Below are 17,600 nucleotides of genomic sequence, written 5' to 3'. Positions count from 1 at the left end.
CAGATCATTTAACAGTTGAATTTTAAGCTCTTATTACTGCTACATATTTATCAAAACTGGTGCACATCTACATGGCAAAGGAATATGCACCATTACGAATAAACTGGTAGCTTTTCTCAGTACTTACGCCATCAAATTCTTTCAATTACCTCATGTAAGCAGAAAGATTTGCAGTCTCTCCTCTTGGAGACAACCTGCCATAGTGCAACCAGGCCTGGCTGGGACTGGCCCTTTTATACAACAGGTTCAGACATGTCCGACTCCTCGCTCTACATACATCAACACTTGGCACGTTGTGATGTAGTTAGGGGCAACGAGAAATTAGAGAGGGGCGCGGCGGCTTGCCAGCTGAATACCTGGATATGTGTAGCCCGGGGATAGACTGAGAGCAGGCAGGTAAGAGAGGGTGGAGGAATGGCAGGAGACAGTCTGATGGAAATAAAGTGTTAAGTAAGATTACTGAAAACTGGCAGAGGGAGGGAAGGTTGTGATTTCACTTCACATTTGAATAAAATCAAGCATGGCTGATTATAAACAAACAAAACTGTGTGCTGCGGGCTCCAAGCTGTTAGTCTATAAGTCAAAAATTGCAAATATGTGCGGCCTCAAGGAGCATGTACAACAAAATGGGTCACGTTCCTCCTTGGACGAGTGCAGCTATCACTTGGACCAAAATTTGCAGGAAATGTACAGTGTTGTGCAAAAGTCTCGAGCCATTCCTAGTAAAGGGAAACGAGGAGAAACGCTGAGGATGGAGGAATTACACGACGACTGGACTGGAAAACATTGGCAACAGGTTTTATAGAGTGATGAATCCAATTATTTGGTTTAAATCATCATCAGTATGTCTAAGAAAGATGACGAGAGAGGAACAACTGGGAGTGTCTACAGATATCTGTAAATCATGGTGACTCCAAACACACTGCCAGTGCAGTTAAAGCATACATGGATTGAAAAACCCTGAACGAAACACTACCAGGCATGGATTGGCCTCCCCAGAGCGCAGGCCTCAACATTACTGAAGCAATGTGAGATTATCCAAAGACAGTTAACATCCAAAGAGCTCTGGATGTCATCAAGAGGTCTGGAGAACTAGAAAAGAAATTACAAGAAAGCTGCTAAAGAGAGTTCAGAGCACTGAAGAGTAAATGTGACCTACCCAAAACCTTTACCTAACAAATATCTGGTTCCTTTTCCGCTATTAAGGAATCTAACAGAAACACTCATCCAAATGAATCACAAGAAGCTATAATTTACCTCAAAGCTAAGCCAAATTTTACACGAAAGCATGAAAGTGTTCCTCCACACTCACATAAATGGAGTCAGTTTACCACTGCTAAACTGTTCCTGTGTGCCACAGCGAGAGCGTCATATTTAACCTGTAACTCCTGCTGCAGACAAAACAAGATCATACCGTCTGTTCTAATATCTGCGAGAATGTGAAACAGAGGGAAGGGACACAAACAGCTGTGCTCTGTTCACGATACTGTAAAACTTTTTTTTCCTTTTGGATTTCAGATGATAAGAGTTTATGATGCAAAGATTAGGGATTAGCAGCTGAGCCTTTTGCACTCATTCACCTGCTTCATGCTTCTGCTCTTTAAGGTGCGTTTTTGTGCACCTCTAGGTTTATTTGGTTTACCATATTTTCTGAACGGCCCATTTTTGGCATTTTAAAGGATTTTATTGGTCTTACAGGCAATCCCCGCTGTGCACTGTGAGGCAGTTGTAACACTTTTTGTTGTAGTATCACTCAAACTGATTATGTGCCACTGCAGTACGATTTCCCCACATAAACACTACAAATAATAACAGAAAATGCTCCTTTAATGAGCTAAATTTGACCCTGTGCTCTAATTCAGACACGCTGCCTGCGATTTAGTGGCGTTTGTGTGCGAGTTACGTTTAAACTGTGAGCGCTGAGAGTGGTGCTTAGCAGCGGTTTGGTTCAGATCCCCTAACCTGGCTGAACATGCTCTCGCTTGCTTTTCAGACTTGAGTGATATGATTTTAAGCAAATGTGCAGGCAGGTCACAGCAGGTTCCTATCCTGCCCGTGTTTCTCCTAAATACACCCCAACCCCCTTTAAATGGCTTGTAATGAGAGCAGACAGTGAAAAGGCATAAGTGTCACAGCTGTACAGCTACCTGTTGGCATTAAGCCACATTAAAAAGGAGAAAAAGGAAAAAAAATTGTTTAAAAGGAAAAAGCTGAAAATTTAAATAGTTAAAAGTTGAAATGTGAATAGTTGGTTTTGGTATTATATGATTCATTTATTACATTTTATGTGGAGTGAATAAATAAAAGTATATTTACGGTGGCCCCTAGAGACAAAGTACGTACAAACTTCAAAACACGTAAAAACTCCAAAACATTTAAAAACTCCAAAACACTTAAAAACTCCAAAACATTTAAAAACTCAGACTCGCGTAAAAACTCAGAAGCACGTAAAAGAGCCGGCTCTTTTTAGTGAGCCGAGCCGAAAGAGCCGGTTCTCTAAAAAGAGCCGGAAATCCCATCACTAGTCTGTGCTGTGATAAACATCTGATATCTCAGTTGTTTTGACCTGAGGGGGTCTGTTTGTCCAGATGAGACAAAGAATGCTGCGCATTCAATGTTGATATGCACAAAGACAAATTCCTGCAGACAGAAAACAAAAATGCTCCCTTCAAATTTCATTCTGTGTTGCAATATATTGGCAATAAAGGTGGAAAAACATCCGTCTCACCACCTTTCACACAATAACACACGTCTGTTACTGTGGACTGTCTGAAACAAGAACTAAACATTGCCTAACAGACCAGCCGGAGGAAAAGTCCTCCTACATCAACAGAATAAAAATCCAGATTTAACCTGAAGGGAGGAGGAAAAATAAGTGAGAGAGAGCGAAATCTTAAATTACAGCCTTCTGTTATTACTACTCTACTACATACAGACTGCAAAACAAAATTAGAGGAGTCAAAGCTAAAAAACAGTTGAACACCTGGAGATTTGTTGGGCTTCGCGCCACTTTCATCGTTATACCAGACGAGGAAGTCCTAAGCGCTCGAGTTAAAGGCAGCTTCTTTAAGAAGTTTCACCTCTCGTGTGAAAGGCTTCTGATGGGAAGCCCCAGACATTTAAACTCTAGTGAGGTTATCACCTCAGACATCGCCCTAGGAGTCGCACCCATCTTTTAGTACTGAAGAAGCCTTTTGGATGAGCGGTGAAACATCTTCAGGAGCCTAAAAAAGAAGTCTAGTTAAGACGACCAAGATCTGGAACTGAAAATGCACACAGATACTGCTAGCCTTGAACCTCCCCTAATTTCTTTATCATTTGCTTCTGAGGAGCCAGACTTCCTTGTAGTGGTCTCAAGCAACGGTTCTCCAGGTTGTCTAAAGGTTTTTCACTCGTTTTCACTTGTGCCTGACATTTTCAGTTTGTTAAGCCACTGAACACTCAACTATAAATCATTCAAAGACATAAAAGGGACCAACCTTAAGAGATAATTCAGTGTTGTGTTTACACATACCAGACAAGTTAGCAAAGAACCAAATTTAAATGTTATCTTTAGGCCCTTTGTTATTAGCAGACTGTCACAAAAAAACATTTGAGATGACATAAAAATAGCATTTTTTGCACCAATTCCACCGATTCCCAAAAACTATTAGCTGAAAACTTGGCATACTGACCCAGTATGAACCTTCCCTCAGGTCATCTGGATCCGGTTTTTTATCAGTTCCCAGAGTCAGAAGCAGACACGGAGAAGCTGCATTCAGCTTTTATGCTCCTTATATCTGGAACAAACTCCCAGAAAGCCTCAGATCAGCTGAAACACTCAGTTTATTTAAATCCAGGTTGAAGACTCACCTGTTCTCAGCTGCATTTGAATAAAGCACCAAATCCACACTTTTAAGCTTAAATTTCAAAACTTATATTTTAACTACTGATTTTATCTACTGTTCTGATTTTATCTACTGTTTTTTTGTTGTTGTTGTATTTTTTAATCAATTTTAAATCATGCTTTTTATTGTTTTTGTTTTTTAATGTCTCTGTAAAGCACTTTGAATCACCTTGTTGTTGAATTGTGCTATATAAATAAACTAGCCTTGGCTTGCCATATCTCAGCATGGTGTGCACTGTGTCCTTAAAACAGTGAGAGAAATTTGAGGAAGAGGGGTATACGCATAAATTAATGAATGCATTACTAAGCAGTGGATCCTGTGATTTTATGCCCTGCCTCTCTGCTATATCACTCAGCGATGTGAAAAATGCTCAGACACAGCAACATGTTGAACATTATCCTGCGACTGCTTACTAAAGGCTTAGCTGCATACCAGCCGGCACACTGAACTGAGATTAACTAAGACAGGCTGTCCTGAGCCTGCTGCCCTAAACTGAATGATTACAACCAAACATTAACCTGAACTAGTCCCAACACGAAGACTATAACAAAGTCTCAACCTTCAAGCAGCTCTTTACAAGGTGTTTCCCCAAACTGTACTAAACTTCTTACAAGTCCAAACACACGCACACTAAAACACAGCAGCCTACATCTCAGTGTAAAGTACAAACAGTATGTGTTTATCAGGATTTTATATGACTCTAGTGTAATACGGGTTAAAAAACACAGATATTAAAAGAGTGAGATCTTTTGCGTCCAGACTGGATACAAATAATCTGAACTGTGGCGATGCTGTCAGCTAACTCCCCACCACACCAAAGTTTAGCTAAGAAGTAGTATAGTAGGCTTTGAGCTCAAAGGTCTCAATAAAGAGTGAGAAAAACAAATCATGGCTGACTTCAGTTTTTCATTTCTGGACTCTGCTAGAGCAGCTCTGAATGAGTCACAGTTAGAAATAATCCTGTTTTATTTCTATACTGGGCCTCTGTTCAGCCCTGCCATTCACTCTCTGGTTGAAACAGGCCATTTTAGCACCTCAGTCTTTCAGACAACTTTCTTCTGATTTGTTGCCCCTCATAAACAGGTTTAAGCAGCAGGTGGGTGGGTTTCTGTACTCATAGGCAGAGATTTGTGTCTGCAATGACCGCACTGGGGATATCCCCATTCAATGACATCATAAAGAGCCAAAGGCAGAAAAAACCCTTTTAGCTCAACTAGGATCACTTTCACAAAGACCAGGTGTCGACAACCCTCAACATCAAAAGAGCCATTTTAGCTCCTCCTACTGTAATTTAATTGAGAGAGGTTAAATTAAAACATACAGTATATTCATTAATAGGTTTATGGTCTTTATTTTATGTAATACAGTGGTCCCTCTTTTATCGCGGTAGTTATGTTCTAAAAAATAATCCGCAATAGGTGAAATCCGCAAAGTAGCTAAAATGTTTTTTTTTTAAATTATTATAGATTTTTTTATGTCTGTAAAACCCCTCACTACACACTTTATACACTTTTCTCAGACAGGTATGAACATTTCCTCACTTTTCTCTCTTGTTTAAACACTAAAAGTTCAAACCTTCGTAGAAAAATATACAGAATAAAACCAAAGGTGCCCGCGGTTGCCTTTGAACTTCAGAGTCACACTGTTAGCAGGTCAATTTGACAAGCTTAACACTTTCTGTACTGTACTGGAGACACGGCACGAGATTGATTGACAATGGTCTACAGCCAATTAGAACGCAGAACACAATGTGTTGTATAAAAAATAAAAAGCTTGCAAAATTGCACAAAAAAAAATCTGCGAAACAGGTGAAAGGTGAACCGCGTTATAGCGAGGGACCACTGTATTTAAGTATACCTTACAAACTGTTATGTATATTTAACATGTGAGTCATTATCATTTTCAAATTTCTCTTGATGTTCATACGAGTGCAATGTTACGTTCTCCATCTGCATTGTGTCACATTGAATAGGAAAGCATCACCAGCCTATATTTTTCTGTTGTAAATGACCACCTCTGCAGTTCTGCTTTGGTGTCTTTCAGCTAAGTGTTTTAAATTTAAAACTTCCAGCTGTAGTATTTTGACTTTCTTTCTTCTCATCATCTAAATTTCCAGCAGTGAAGTCTAGTATACTCATTTCACAAGATAATTCGATGTAATGTTTATAGCTTTCTCTGCTGTTGCCGAGTGGCATAAAATCCAAGCAGAGCATGTATGCATGCAACCACCTCCTAAAAGAAATTAAAGCTGTAATAACATCACACTACCTCTCACACTGCTCATGAGAGACAAGAGGCGTAATTCTCACAGCCACACAAGGTCCTCGTCAGGACTTTCTAAACAAACCGCAATCATTTCATGCAGGGGCTGAAACAGACGAGTGGGTCTCTTAGATTTTGTCCTTTGCCCTAAAACGGCTCCGTCTGGACGGGTTTATAAAAGATAATAAAGTAACTGTATACTCTGAAATATGTAAAGAAACAGACACACAAAGGCTGCTAGCTCCCCTTTTTTCTCTATGTGGTCGTCAGGGAAGCCCTGTTTCTTCCACAGCAGCATGATGAAAGAAACAGGTGCTCATATTTGGGGAGTGTGGGAGAGAGAGAGAGAGAGAGAGCGCTGGAAATAGTGAGGGAGAGAAAAGTAGAAGAAGAGAGAACCAGACACATCCCACGCTACTATTTTTCTATGCAGGCACAGACTCACTAAGCTGTGTGCTCTGTTATACTACAGCACTGTGAATACCTGTGTCTTATCACTCCTTGGCTTTGCTCGCTCTCATGCAGTCCTGTTGTTGTTGTGGCAACTCATGTGAGATAAAAAACAAAACGAGTTGATGGTAAAGTGATGAGTCTCTTTGTTAATCAGCATAACAATATTCTTCTTCTATAGTGAAAATGGCTGTGGACGGCTGCAACCCTTCTTTGTGTTATTGTGGCTCTACAAGCAGGATGTGTGCATCAGGTTAGATTAGGAAAAGGCTGTGAAGAGTTCAGTGCTGCTGTGAATCAAAATCAGTGTCCTGTGTATTGGACTATAATGATCACAGTGTGATCGGTAGTGAGAGTACGGAGAGGTGAAGGTGTGATCTGGAGTGAAGAGGAGTGAAAGTGAGGAGAGGTGAGACAGGACGTGTGAATGAGAAGCAGTCGGGCGTAACAGTGAAGCTGCGAGGAGCAGAGGCATATACAAGGGTTCACCCAGAGGTGGGCAATATGAGTAACAGCTAATATCACAATATGATTTTGCTATATCACAATACAATATATATATCACAATATATTTAAATAACATCTAAAACAAATGTTGTTTTAACCATTCAGTGCTTAAAATTGCCCTTTTTTATTTTGCTAACTGCTCACGTCTGCAGCAATAGTTTTACAGCATGTTTTGCAAATTACCGTGTTTTGTTCGACATCCTCCTTGTGAAATCCTTGCTCAGCGCTGTATGCCAGGTAGAACGTTTTTCCGGCTGGGAGGGGGGATTAATGATGCATTCGCAGAGTGTGGGAGAAAAAACCCTCACAGTGAATTACATGCAGACAGCTTAATATTGTCATGGCAAACTTATACTCAATGAAAGCCTAAATAAAGCCATTTTAACCATCGTATGTGGAAAAACTCATGATACAGCGAGTATATTCGATATATCACCCACCCCTAGGTTCAACCATCCAAAGCAACAGTGCAAAAGAGAGGCGAAGAAGAGGGGCAAGCAGGGTAAGGAAGAGTGTAAAGGAAGGTTTAAAAATGTCATGTATGGCTGGAGACGGGGGCGCTGACAAAAAGACTTGAAGCTGAGCTGAAGGCATTAGGATTTTCAAGGGGAGTGACCAGAATGGACAGGATTAGAAATGAGTACATCAGAGGGAAAGCTCAGGTTGATCGTTTTGGAGACAATGTTAGAGAGGCGAGGCTGCAGACCTTACAATTTAAAATGCCTTTTATCTGAAATTGAATTGATTTCAGGAGTGGTTTCAGATGTGCCTAAGGGTCACCCACATTAATCTTCCAATGACCTTCAGCTGTTGCCAGACTGTAGGCTATGCTGATATACTTGTCAGTCTAGTTACAGCCTCTCCTCCTTCCCATTCCACTTTCTGGCCGACCTGGCCCTCGGCCCTCCGAACTGCACTAGCTTTAAAAGACTTCTTTGTCATGACTTGGACACCACCCTGATCCACCAACTTTTCTGGGTCTCCTGACTCCCCTTTTTGCTCAGCCTGGTAATGACTACCCACTCAGCTCCTCAAGCACTGTTAGGATTAAAGACTTTAAGATACTCCCTAATATCTTTCTTGGTCAATAAAACTGCTTTAGTCATGTCCTGGTTTCTTCTCTGCATCTATGTTTAGCCTGTTCTGGACATTCGGTCCCTTCTCTTTGGTGATTTTATGGGTACTGAGCCGCTCACCCACCTCTTTGGGTCCTGCGAGCTAAACAAACTAATATCTGGGTGCTAACTGTCACTGCATCATTGTTAGTGTCCATACATACAAGCATAAATAGATAAAACTGAGGAACATGTAATAGTTAGGGTTGGTGAAGACTTTAATTTCATTAATTGAGTGCAAAGTTTTACAGCAAAGTTCATCATCAGTGTTGAATGACAACAAAGAAACATGAAAAAGAGAAAGCTGACATGCCAGCAGAGCTGAAAACAAGCTGAGCGCAGTTTAGAGAGGGAAGTTTTTACCTCAGTCTCAAACTTTAAAAGCCCAGTTGACAAAGTAACAATGACAACAAAAGAAACAAGACGTTATAACAGGACGAGATGGCAGTAAAGAGGTGCTTAGTAATATGAGGCCAGTCTGCTCAAGTGAAATGTTTGTTGTGTGCTCAGCTCAGAGCTGAAAGAGTGAAAGGGAAGGGAAAGGTTGAAATCTGATCAAACGAAGCCACTGATCACAGACAGATTAAACTTCACAAGCTTCTATTCTTCTCACAAACAAAATATGCAAAACAAATGAGTGGAGAAACGTGATGTTTTTAACCATACATCTCTCTTCTTTTTTGCCCAGTAACTTCTCTTTATTGGTGCTTTTTAGTTTATTGTTGTTTTGCTTTCCATATGAAACACTTTAACAGATTTTTCTCATGCGTCTTAAAATCGAACTTATTTTTCCCCACTAAGCAGCAGTTCGAGCTTCCTCTGGGCGGCAAAATTCCCTTTTATTCGGAGAAAAGGAGCAACACAGGACAAAGATGATGTCCTTTCAGAAAAGGAGGTCAGCAAAACAAGAAGAAAAGATAAGTAGGGGTCTGAGGGGGACAGCATGTAGGTGGATTTGTCAGGTAGCCCGCTGAATCACAGCCACACACTCCATTCAGACACAGGGGGGAAAAAATCCCACAAGATTCCCACATAAACAGTTTCATCGCAAGTTCTGTTACATATATCTGAAATTTCCATCAGCGCAAAACATAACTGGCTGCCAAAAAAACTAAAAAATCAGTAAAACACAAATCCCAGGTCTGAATCATCACCAAAAGGTCATCACATGATCGAAACCTTAATCTCTCCACCAAACCTTCAATCCTCTTAAAAGCACAACCTCCTTCCATTTAAAGAGAGATCTCCTTCCCACTTTAATGTTTTCAGTGATGTTGCTAGGATACTGAGAAGTGCGAACAGATCAAAGAACAGGTATGACTAGACTAGAAGTACAAGATGAAATGGATAAGACACTGAAGCCCTTATGATGGCAGCTTACATCTATAGCAGTAACGTGCATCTCCACGTAGGTACACTCAACTTTAACCTGACTGAAATCTTACAGTAGTGAGAACTGGGAATGCAATGACACCAGAAATTTCGTAGTCTGTACCAATACCAGACCTCAATACCAAAACAAAACATCCACCACCCCTGAGCCCTCATAAGGAAAAGAGGAGGAGAATGGATGGATGCTTTAAAACAATGATGTGGTGGCAGATCGTTTATTTAAAATGTTAATTTTATACTTAGTACCCTATCATGACTGGCAGTATTTCACTGGAAAATAAGGATTTATTTACTTTACACTAACAAATGCAAACTGCAATCATCTGTATTTTTTGTTCAATATAATTTTCGCAAATTTCAGAATCACAACGTATTCTGATCAAGAAATATTGCGATGTAATTTTGAGGCTATATCGCCCACCCCTGCTCTATAGGTAACATTGCTGGTTTTATCCATATGAAATAGTTATAGCATTCATTCAGCTCTCAGTATTAGCTTGTTGTTGGCTGCATTAGGTTACGTCTACATGCATGTATTTTGGTCAATTTAGCTTTTTCTATGCGTTTTTGGACATTCGTCCACACGTAAACGACATTTTGGTTCACTGAAAATTAGGGATGGGTACCGGTATCCGGTGCCATGATGGCACCGGTTCTGACATAAACGGTAGTAACCAGACCGAAAAGCAGCGCACATTTCGGTGCTTTATTTCGGTGCTTTTTTTTCCTGAGCTGTGATACACTTCTAGCCAATCATTTTACGTTTCCGAGGATAGTAGGCGGGTCCAGGTACGTACGTTCTTTTAGAGCAGAGCTACAGATTAAAAATGCCCAAGGCGAAGCGGTCAAAAGTCTGGCTGTACTTCACAGCAAAATATGCAAACAAGTCTGCAACAAGTGCTTTAAGCTGATACTGTGATACTGTCAAAGGAAGTAACACCTTGAATCCGATGAAACACCTGGCGACGCATAGCGTTTTTTTAAAGCTGAGAAATGCGCCGTATTTGATAGCTTGCTGCGAGACCTCACACCGAGCGCATCTACTGCGGGTGGGTTGCCTGTTATCGGACCCGGATTTAGCAACATCCCCCACAAACCCAAAGAGGAGAGTCCTGGCCCCTAGCCCTGCCAGTGTGGCAGAAATGATGAGGATGATGATGCAGCAGCAGCCGTTCTTCTCTGCGTGAGTAGCTTAATGTTGTTCGTGTGTAATTTACGTTGAGTAGGCTAACCATGTTATTACATTAATGCATGTAAGGTGAGCTAGCAAACATCATCATAGCTACATGCGGCTGTCTTGTTGTTTGATGGCAGATACTCCCTTCACCCTGGCCAAAAAGGCTAAAATGACCAAAGAAAAAGTGGAAAACAGTTAAACATGAGAGGTTTTGGACAAAGTTTGTGTTTTTTCCATTGTTTAAGCACTGCTTCCAGCCAAGAGTGATACCATAAATCCCCTATAGCTGCAGAAAAGGCTAACATTGTTATCTTTTTACAAAAAAACAGCTGAACATGAGAGGTTTTTGGACCAATTTTGTGTTCTCCATTCTTTAAGCACCGGTTTGAGCACCGGCACCGTTTCAAAAGTACCGATTTGGCACCGGTATCGGATAAAACCTAAACGATACCCATCCCTACTGAAAATGGAGCGTTACAGACACTCTTGCCAGGGTGGAGATTTTGAAGCACTCAGCTTCAAAGCTGAGCTTTTGATTGGCCAACATTTCTTCACGGTTAAGGTTATATCACCACCTGTTGCTTTGGCATGGTATTGACATTGCTTCAGATCGGTTATTTCGCATTTTCATGTGGATAATTTTTTTTTTTTAAAGAGATGAAAAAAATTCCCATTTTGAAAAGTACTTGTGTACATTAGGCTGCAGCCTTCATGTTTACTTGCTGATTTCAGGGTTAGGGTTAGATTCTACTACTACTAACCCTGCTGTTGCAAAAATGACAAAAAGCATTTAAATATCACTTTTATTTCAATATCATGTGTCCTTCTACTGTTGTTGCTCATGCTAGAGCTGCTACTACTGCTACACCTACTGTAATGTAAGTTCAGGTACAACTTCTCCTTCTAAAACTACAACTACTACTGTTCTGGTTGATCTTTTACTGCCAATATAATCAAACCCGCTACTACTGCCACTACAGCCCCTACAAGCCATCAATTGATGGTGCACTTCAAGTAGACACTGATATCATCCACCTGTAACTCCCTGATCAGCCATCCTTTGGGGGTAAAGTCCTTATTTGTGACTTTATCAGCTCTACTATCACCTATCTCTAGTGTGGTTGCTCAGTGAAGTGAGATTTTCTGCTTATAGCTATTTGAAGCCAACAAGAAAACCATCCTCACGTCCTTCCAGTGGCTTCCTGTTCATTTCTGTATGACCTTCAAAAGCCTTTAAAATATCCAAGTCTATCCAAAGTCTGATCCCTGCACACATAACTTCTCACCTCTTAAAGCACCACCAGAAAAAGCTGGTATGATTATTTGGCATTATTAAATTCTGTCTACTAGAGTCATTTACCTTTTGCCAGTTTCCCTGGTTTTGCTCCTAGTATACACTAGGGACGGCTTTTAAGACGTATCATACGTACTTTTTTTATTCTCTGCATTAAATTTTTTTCAAAATGTCAAATAAATGAATACACCTGGTAACACAACATACATCACTGTGGTCTCTACTTCTACTGCTTCTACTACACCAATGTAAGTAAGTAAGTAAGTAAAATTTATTTATATAGCGCTTTTCACAGATAAAAATCACAAAGTGCTTTACAACACAGAAAATGGGAATATAAAACAATATAACAGTAAATAAAACAATGTAAAACAATAAAACTATAAAAACAGCATAAGAAGAAATTAATCAAATGCTTTTCTAAATAAAAATGTCTTCAGCTGTGAGTACACCAAAGATGTCCATGTAAATCTGATGTCCACACTAGCCTGACATTTAAAGACCCATGAAGAGGAGGCAACAGGGAAATGACTGGATGCTGTTTCAGTCTGAATTAGCAGAAAATGAAACTCATGGAAAATCGTGATGCAGACACCCACGTCTGCGACCTGTTTGGGTCTTATTAGTCACAACATATTGCTCTTATCACGTAACAATTTATTTACCAGATGGAAATAAAAACGCAAGCCTTGACTAGCAAATTGTTGAGGAGGTGTTTGAATTCCACAACAAGGAGAATGAAACTGAAAATTGTGGGTTTAGGTGAAGCTTTGCAATTGATGCAAGTGCTCTGCTATTACTACTGCAGATATATTAGAACAGTGTTTCCCAACCATTATGTGCCGCGAGAAAGGATCAGGTGTGCTGTGGAAGATTATTTAGTTCCACCTGATTGGTACTCTTAGGCGATCGGCATGAGTCGCGGGCAGAACAATTGCATTCTCTTCCACTAGAGGGCAGTACAACTACCTGCTCTAATTAAATAGGTTGCAAACTGCCAGTAAAACAGAAGAAGATGAAGAAGAAATGCTATAATAGTCATGCTGTGAGAGGACACAGCGCGTGATAGCAATAGAAAAAAATGTTTTAAAGAAAAAGTAGTAAATCTAGCCCTAGCATCAGTAGTGTTCAGAAGAAAGCAAAAAAGGTATACTGGGGACAAACTGAGCCAATTCCGGTCTACCAGGTGAACAAAATGCTTTTTGTGTCATTTTTGTTTGGTGGTGTGCCATGTAATTTTTTTAACTATGTGCCGTGGCTCCAAAAGATTGGGAAACACTGTATTAGAGTACTACTATTACTATACTATACTACTGGTATCCAGTAGTATAGGGCTACAGCTAAATCTGTCATTGTTGCATCTTTGGCTATTTTCACTTTGGTTTCTACATCAGGTCTGCTTCTTCATGCAAAGAGAATAAATGACAAAGCAGCAAAGGACGGGGGAAGAGAAATGTCTGTACTCAATCCGGGTAATTAGCTTTTTAGCTTTTGGTTTTGCTCCCATTGACCACCTGTTAATCCTAACGGCATCCGAAGGTCATTGACACCACTGTGTAAGTTCTGCCACAAATACACAGAGACTGAAGGATGAGCAGGTTAGCAACAAATTAGAATAATGGAGGTTTGTCAAAGTATGTTTAGGTGACATTACGGTGCCTCGAATAGATTCATAAGAGTAAGAGAAATGTTAATGTTAGATAGAAGTATTGAACACGTAGCATTATATAAGTACCACACCATTTACACTATCTTGATACTAGAATTTCATATCGAATACCATTTTTAATACCACGGGAGTGGAGGGGTAAGGTTGGGGTGGGGTATGACAACAATTTTAGGTAGTGCCAAACAAACAAAACAACGATAAGTATGTGAGGTAGTTCTGTGAGCAAACAGGGTTGATGAAGTTGGCGGCTGCCATTTTTGCCTGGTTGCTGGTAGAATTTTCTTAGCTTCAGAGTTGGAGTTTGACACAAATAATTGTGTTATACTTTTAAATTAGTCTATTATAATGTTACAGAAAGTTTTATTATTAGGCATGACCACTAGCTGCTACCTTAATGATAACTAAACAGAAACTATCTGATAAAGGAGGGGGGGGGGGGGGGGGCAATTCATTTACCCGAGGGGCCACATGAGAAACTGGGGTTGTTGTGGAGGGCCACAACAATAAGCTGAACTCAGTTCTGCTCAGTATTAATTTTATCTCTTTATGAGATTATTGGTGTTGCAATCCAAAACAATCCCAGCTTCTCATGTGCCCCTTGAGTAAATACCCACCCCTTTGATAAATCTACTTCCAACTGGGGTTGCAGCTGTGGATGGATCGAGATTTTTGATTGGCCAAAGATATTATACAAGATGCACATTATGACACAACACCACAACCCCAAATATACAGCCAAAGTCATTAAGAACTATTGTCAGCATAAAGAAGAACAAGAATTACTGGAAGTGACGTTATGGCCCCCACAGAGCCCTGATCTCAGCATCATGGAGTGTGTCTGGGATTACATGAAGAGACAGAAGGATATGAGGAAGCTTATGTCCACAGAAGATCTGTGGTTAGTTCTCCAAGATGTTTGGAGCAACCAGGCGAGAGCCTTTAAAAACTGTGTTCAAGTGTTCCTGGAAGAATTTATGCTGCCTTAAAGGCAAAGGGTGGTCACACCAAATATTGATTTGATTTAGATTTCTCTTTTTGTTCATTCACTGCATTTTGGTGATTGATGAAAATAAATTATTAACACTTCCACTTTTGAAAGCATTCTTTGTTTACAGCATTTTTCTCACCTGCCTAAAACTTTTGGACAGTACTGTGTGCACGCCCACAAGCTTTACAATACTCCAGCATTGTTGAAACCTGACTTCCTGAAATTCTCCAAACTGTTGAGGGTTGTGAACATCAACTGCTTGAGTTGCTAATGAGGGGGAAGGGCTTTCTGACTGCATCACTGCTGTGTGAAGCTGTTTATTGACTAGAGGAGGCAAAGACGGAACTGTTGATGCTGTTGAGTATTAATTCAAATGCTAATTGAATAATAAAATGAATCTTTTGACAAACCTGCAGGGTACACGTATAGTTGATTCTAATATTCAAATATATATCCATCCATGGAAGTCTTTGGAGAGTTGCTCCCTCCACTGCTGCTTGCTTATGGAGCCTTAAGCTAGATAAAAATGGAATTTGCATTCAAGGACAGACACAAAGGTGGAGCAGTGGGAGGCAGATACAGAAGGTGAAAGGAGAAGGAGAAGGTAAACAGGTGAAACGTTTCCACTAATGTGGTGCTGACACACTCAAGAACTGAAGAGTGCCGGTGCCAGAAGCCTAGTACCAAAAAAGGGTTTAATGAAAGTCAGAGCCAGGGGAATTTTGGCAAGAAATTGACCAGGTTCTGTCCATGTTTGATTTTTTTCTGAACGTTACCATTTCTGCTAGTGAGAAGGAGTTCCAAGAGCGAATTTGTTTCGTTGAACTTGCATGATGCGCAGGCTGATTTATGGTGGTTATAAATGTGATTATTATTAGACAGAGGATTGATTGAATGATCAGTACATCTTGCATCTGGGAAATTCCTGCCAAGACTGATTATTGTCATCGTCATCATCATGGTGCTACATGAGGGAACGAGACCGAGTGCAGTGGATGGGGGGAGACCGATTAAAGAAGAGTTGACAAAAGACAGAAGATCCTAGGAAACAAATCGGGGGACAAAAATGAGACCAAACACCAAAGAAGAAGAAGACATCGTGGAAGCTGCAGCTCTGATGTGTTAGCTGATACTCCTCTGCCGATCTCCAAATCTCCGCAATGTCAGGATGTTTTGACTATAACTCTCACCACAAACACACACATACATGCAGACAGATCCGCCCCTGCACAGACTCCACCTGAGATGTGGGTCACGTGTAGGGCGAGCGGGTGTATATAGGTGTGCGCCTCCCTTGCTACGCAAAAAGCATGCATCAAATTAAGTGTGTGTTTGTGGTTTGCACTGCATGACGGGTTCAAAGGAAAACCTCCAGGTATACATTACCGCTGAACCCCCTCACCTGGCTGAATGGAGATTGATATCTGTGAGGATTAATACACACACAGAGAGAGAGAGAGCAATAAAAATGACTTATGACGCTCTCTCCTTCAAACTTAATGAGAAACTCTCCGCACATACACCAGTCTGTTTGTTTTAAACCTGAAAACAATGTCAGCTTAAGTTACAGGAACATAGCTGCTTTGTCTTTGATTTTAGGGGGGTTTTTTTATCCCGCAAGTTTGGAAATTTAGACAAAGACATGCCATAAAAGATCATTTCTTTCAATCTCTTGTGCTAGCAGTGACATCAGGACAGACTGTCTCCACTAGGGGGACTCAATGAGCGCTTTAATGGAGAAAGGGGAACTTTGATTCCCTAAAGAGTCTTCTTTCACACTAAATTAAAGGAATGCTCCAAAACACACAGCTAATTTACTATTATCTATTGAGACATTAATGACCATTTGTGAAAGTTCAGTGACTTTTTTGTGTATCATTACGCTTAAATGTCAAAAAACCGTTAATATAGCAAGTAACTATCTTAATTAAAGTTATACGTTTTTTAGTTCATTTTCTCTTTTTTCCACCCTTTTAACAGTTTACTTCAAGGTTCTTGATAAACTTTCATGGCCTTGGTGAAATATTGCAGTAAACTTAATCTCTGTCATACCGAGACAACTTCCAAGCAAAGCAGGGAAGAGGTCAAACCATAGTTTTGACATATTACAGCTGAAGGAGAGGAAAGAGCTTCTATCTGTTGATTTATTCTTCATCTCTAATCACTTTATAAACTCTGAGCAGACAACTCTCAACTCTCAAATGCTGATTTTTTAGTCTTAGACCTGATCCTGTGCTGTTTTTGTTATTTCACAGGATGCTCATACTCTGTTCAGTGCTCCAGTTGCCATCAAAACACTGAATCTAATCCATAAAATCTTCAAACACACAAATGTCTCCTGCATAATTTGAAAAACATGAAAAACCCCACTCATACCACGAATAGCTGTGTTAGAGGACTTACAGAACGGCAAACAGACCTGATTGGCAGACCTGATTGGACACGCCTGGTGTGTGGTGGGCGTGCAGCCACGACTCATTAATAATTAATGACGAGGGAATATTCATGAAATATTATATGAGGAGCCTGAGTGAGAGACACTTGCACTGATTTGGTGATGCATCGGCATCCCGACATGTTAGAGATCTACAGCTGAGGATGAGGAGGCACTAGTTTAAACAGATGTGGAGGGCGAAGAGAGGAAAAGTGCGAGCGCGCTCATACACTTCCCCACCTGTGTTGCTGTTTCTGAATCATCTCTCAAATGCAAAGACTAATCAGCTGCACTAAATATGGGTTTCATTTCTCTACACTTCAGTGTGAGTCTGAAAGCAGCTGCTGTCAACTTAAAGCACACCTGCACACACCTGGAGAGAAAAACGCACAGTTCCCTCTTTCAGGACACCAAAACAAAATTAC

At 40.4% G+C, this 17,600-nt stretch overlaps 1 protein-coding gene across 1 annotated transcript in view; it reads right to left on the bottom strand.

Annotated features, from left to right (window-relative positions):
• Positions 1–17,600, bottom strand: part of col4a5 (collagen, type IV, alpha 5 (Alport syndrome)) — a 62,791-nt gene that overhangs the window by 44,374 nt on the left and 817 nt on the right. The gene's annotated exons all lie outside the window — the stretch shown is intronic.

Source organism: Maylandia zebra, linkage group LG3, assembly GCF_041146795.1.
Source record: "Maylandia zebra isolate NMK-2024a linkage group LG3, Mzebra_GT3a, whole genome shotgun sequence".
Lineage (NCBI taxonomy): Eukaryota > Metazoa > Chordata > Actinopteri > Cichliformes > Cichlidae > Maylandia > Maylandia zebra.
The sequence above is the reverse complement of the archived record's forward strand: the minus strand, read 5'-3'. Positions and strand labels throughout refer to the sequence as shown.